Source organism: Paramisgurnus dabryanus, chromosome 16, assembly GCF_030506205.2.
Source record: "Paramisgurnus dabryanus chromosome 16, PD_genome_1.1, whole genome shotgun sequence".
In the NCBI taxonomy this organism is placed as follows: Eukaryota; Metazoa; Chordata; class Actinopteri; order Cypriniformes; family Cobitidae; genus Paramisgurnus; species Paramisgurnus dabryanus.
In genome coordinates this window covers 32715339-32720508 of record NC_133352.1, presented here as the reverse complement: position 1 = coordinate 32720508, position 5170 = coordinate 32715339, and the positions used below count along the sequence as shown (strand labels likewise).

Genomic DNA, 5170 nt, shown 5'->3' with positions numbered 1-5170 from the left:
ATATTTTAGAACAAAACAAACCAACAAACGGTTTGAAATGTTACATTGCATTTCAAATATGTTTGTGATATGTTTGATAAACTGTAATTAAATAAAGGTTGTATTGAGCCGCTGCACTCTGATTGATTGATTCGTTGTTAAAGAGTTATTATATCATTATTTTTCATTTTGTTTTCATCAATTAAATGTTTCATAATAGTGACTTTAATAGGATTTCTTTAGTCCATGCAACATTTAAATTGTCAATTTTACACAAACTTTTTTAGTAAATACAACTTACATTTTATTTGTTAACATTACCTACACTGTAAAAAATAATATGCCCCATCTACTCAATAAAATTGTGGCAACAGATTACAAGCAATATCATTAATTACATTCAACAAATCAAAATTGATTTAGATTTACTCTATAAACTCCTTAATATTAGCATATTCAAAAAGCCAAACTGCAATTTGCAATTAAAAATTTTATTAAAATTGAAACAAAAATATTGGGTATACTAGACAAAGATCTCGCACTATACAATAAAAAATATTATGCCATATCTACTCAATAAAAGTGTGGCAACAGATTACAAGCAATATCATTATTTAAATTCAACAAATAAAAATTGAGTTAGAATCATACCATAAACTCTTTAATAGTAACCCATTCAAAAAGGTTAACTGCAATTTGCAATTAGAAATTAATTTCAATTTAAACAAAATATTGGGTATACAGGACAAAGACCTAGCACTATACAATAAATACTATTCAATTATACTATTTTAATTTAACATCATCCATTAATAATATTATTAGTAATGAGTATTATATCTGATTTCAGAATGACAGACAAAGATGAATCAATTCTTATTTTATTGCAGTCAAAAGAACAGGAAAACATCTCATTTTTAATGGTGTATTTGTAACAGTGTACACTTCAAAAAGTATTTTACAGTCTTTAAAGAAAACTGTCCACATTTCCAGACGAAAGGTTCCATGTTTGTGTTCTGTTACTTTGATTCACACCCAGAAAATCAGACAGCAGTTTAGACTTACTGTACTATAATCAGTTTATAAACTTTGAAGAATCCAGCTCCAAGAAAAGTTTCTGAAACACCTGAAAAGATGCCTGGGATACTGGAGATTCAATGCATAGATCCAATCCAATGAGGATAAAGCCTGCCCTGGGAACAACTTTAAGGCCTCGATAACAATTCCAGCATCCCTTGGGCTTCCACTCCTAGAAGATCCATTCTTTACAATTACAGCCATCACAAGCTGCCCAAGTCCCGCCTCTTCATCATTATCCTGCAACATTAAACAGCAATTATTTCTTAAAACCTTTATACATTTATACAGCTTGAATACTGAAATAATCAACACATTAAACTTGTATATTAAAATGCTTCGAAGAAAACTGATAATAAATTCTCATTAGAATTACAAATAATATCAAAACATGTTTGAAAAGATATATAACCTATATAATTAGGTCACACCATAGGATGCAGTCACATATTTATTTGTTAACCAAGTTACTCATGTGTATATACAAACACATACACTATATACACAATATAATATATACAATACATATTTTTAATAATATTACTCACCTTTTGTTGTGAATATAGTTCTCCCTCAGCAATGTTTCACGTTGCCTGCAGGAAATTGCAGTACAATTTTGTTAATAGGTCGCAAAATTAATAATGTTAATTTTACATTATGTAGAAAGCTTAAACATTTTAAAAAGATAACGAATATCTTCCTCACCTTTTGTGGAATTAAATGAATAACGTTGCATTTCCCTTCAGTTTTGCTTCAAGTTTCGGAGGGCAGCAGACAAATCCAGTAAGACGTCTTTGTCAAACAATTCAGTCAGCCACGCGAACTTCGCAATTGAACACACAATTAATATACAGCGGATAATAGTTTTACATTAACATTTGAATCGAATACTTTGTGTATATAATTAACACAAAACTAAATAAACCGAAAAAGACCGCAGTAATGTCCAACTTATCTTTAAAACACGAAAGTCCTCAGAGCGAGCGAGTGGATGAAGAGAACCCACCCATTCAGATGAACAATATGATTGGTCAGTTTTTCTGTCACTTAAAATGAGTTACAGCTGGACAACCAATTGCAGGCCGTTTCTGAGTTCGAAGGTTCAGACTGTGCAGACGGCATTCTCCATTAAGCCTGGTTTGTTTAAGTTAACTAAGTATTACATTCGCAAGTCATACGCATATTACAACAATTTACGATTAACTAAGAATAAAAGTCAACTTGTTAATATGCTGAAATAAGACAGTCTTGATGACAAATGCATCCTAGATATGCGACCTCCTAAGGTCCTAAAGCTGAAGTTATGTCCAAACCCAGTTCGTATTAATCCTTTTGTAATTAATATTTACGAATTACAAACAAATTATACATAGAAACACTGCTTATATACTTATAAGACCAAAGATTGCCCGTTAAATTTACCCGAAATGAATTTTATCCACAGTTTAAACACTACATTGACGTCACAGCCAGCTGTGATTTTCAGCCAGACTGGCCGAGGTGAGGCGCCGTTGTCCGGTATATATGAGCCCTAAGCACCGGCTGATTATCTGGAGCTCCCGTCGCCAAAAACTCGAAGGAAATGTTTAAATAGGCGATATCTTTATGAACCAACTGCATATTCTTGTTTAAAAAACATACATTCTCGACTGAAATGTTTTCAAAACTTTGATTTTTGGCACATTAACAGAAATATTTCCTAAATCCGTCTGCTCAGCTCTCACAACCTACATATTAACTTGAACTGGTTTTTCATTTAAAACAGCTCATTTGTATTACGTTGGATTTATTCAGTATTCGCTACATGCGCAGATACACAATAAGAATAGCTAAATCCTTCACAAAAACAATAAGTTGTTTTTATTCCAGTTCTTTTTAAAGAATTTTAACACAAAAAAATTACCAAACTACATGAAAATAATTTTATTAAATAAAGTTTACATATTCAATTTCATCAAATCTACAAGCCTGCAGAATGACTTTTTACAGTGTAACAAAGCTATGTGGAACCCACTTGACGAAGTTTTTTTTTAAGTAAATCCAACTTTTAATTTTTTTGAGTCAGTGTACACAGAAAGTGAAAGAAGTGCAAACATAGGTGTGGTTCATTGTAACAAACAGAGGGTTTATTGTAACACCTGCTAGAAAATTTTGTTTAAACACAAATAATTAAATAAAATTCTGTCTATATACTAAAGGTGGATATTGCTTATGCATCTCTCTATAATAGATAAATAACCACACAATTATCCATCAATGATCCTTCATCTAACCATCCTTGTATTAATGCATATGAATAGATTTTTTTGAAAGGGCTGCACAATTAAGACAAAAAAATCATAATAGTGAGTTATTTCCCCTGATATTGTATCAACAGTTATCATTTTGATTAATAATATTTACATGTTTTCATTTCATTATCATTGTATACCTGAGGTTAACACTGTGTTATAACTAATCCCGCTGTGTAAAAATGTTTTCAATCCCAGCTATCAGTTACTAGGATTTGCTGACATGTTTCAAAATGCTGTTGTGTATTAGGTAACAAGACAGTGATTAAAATAATATAAGGTTGGATTTGGTGACTTACACACCCAAGTCAAAAATAAAAAAAAACATAAGATGAAGAATTTTACGTTAATGCCTCCAAAACACTCTTGGTTCAATATCTTAATAAAAAAACATCAAAACTTTTCACAAATTCACAGAAGATCATCATCTGACAGTAAGAGAAAAAGACCAAGAGCACAGATTGCTCAGTAGAAATACAATTACAATTAACCCCGCGTTAGTTTGTGACCTGCTCACCCCATTTTAAAAAGTTTTGTGAAATGACCCCTTTAAAAAGGTTCCTAAAAGGTTAATTGTACGGTTATAAAGAACCATCCACAAACCAGAACTGGTTCTTCTATGATTTTTGGGGAACCAAAAATAGTTATTGTATGACATCACTTCGATGGTCTTTCTTATCGCACCTTTATTTTTGAGAATGTAACTTTTATTAACATTTTCAAAAAAAATTATAGTCTGTATTCAGCACCAAATAGACACTTAAAGGCGGAGTCCATGATGTTTGAAAGCCAATGTTGATATTTGAAATCACCTAAACAAACACGCCCCTACCCCAATAGAATCTGGACCTTCTATTGATAGACCCGCCCCACACATACGCAACCCGGCATTTGATTTGATTTGATTGGCTATAAGTGTGTTTTGGTAGTCGGCCCGTCTCCTTTTCCAAACCGTTTTTCAAACATCGTGGACTCCGCCTTTAAGAGCAGAAGTTGTGTTCGCCAAGGAGTTTTTACTCTGTGTGTGTGTGTTTGTGTAATTTGGCCAATGATTATTTAGCCCCCGTCTAAACTGTCTAGCTCATTAACATAGTCTTATCATCTCCAAAAAACTTTACCCTAAAGTGAGTGTTTGTGTGTGTGCCAAAGCAAGTGCGAATTTAAACACTCGTTGCTGTGAGGGCTGTGACAATAATGATTTTGTATCATTTTTTTGTGTTGGAGATAAAACTCCAGTGTGTGTATATGCGCTCCCCAGGGGAAGTGTTGAGTCTGTTTTTATCACTCACTGAGCATCATTATTCCTCCCTACTTCATTCTCTCTCTCTTCCCTCAGGACAAACATCTTCATATCATATCATATCTCTGAGGGGCAAAATATTTAGACAGACCATAATCAGATTGAACTTGAACCAAAAGAGATGGATGAATGTGCGTGCGTGTGTGTGTCGGGATGGAAGAGGTTATTTCATTACACAAGGGGAGAGATTGATTCCACTCATCGGTTGGATGGAGAGCGAGCGAGCGAGCGATGAAACACTTTATTTATTTACCACATCAATCTGAAATAACAATTCTACTAAGAGCATCTCTCTCTATCTACACATCTGCTCCACCCTCTTACAAGTCTATCTGATGTGTTTAATACTGTCTGTGTCGCTCGCTCGCTCGCTCTTTCTCTCTGTCTGAGAGGTCGGCTGTGAGTGTGAAGGTGTGTAACATGATGCACCTATTACACACCTGCCTGAGCACAAACACAACCTACTCGCTCATTCGCACACATGCATGCACATACTCTTTCACAAAAACTTTTATATCTTATG

At 33.5% G+C, this 5170-nt stretch overlaps 1 long non-coding RNA gene across 1 annotated transcript; it reads right to left on the bottom strand.

Moving 5' to 3' along the window:
- Window positions 1-569: 569 nt before the first annotated feature.
- Window positions 570-2474, bottom strand: LOC141280917 (uncharacterized). The gene is made up of 3 exons (XR_012335264.1): window positions 1762-2474; window positions 1605-1649; window positions 570-1296 (listed from the first exon to the last, which is right to left on the bottom strand). It is a non-coding gene; the product is annotated as an uncharacterized lncRNA (long non-coding RNA).
- Between the last annotated feature and the right edge of the window lie 2696 nt (window positions 2475-5170).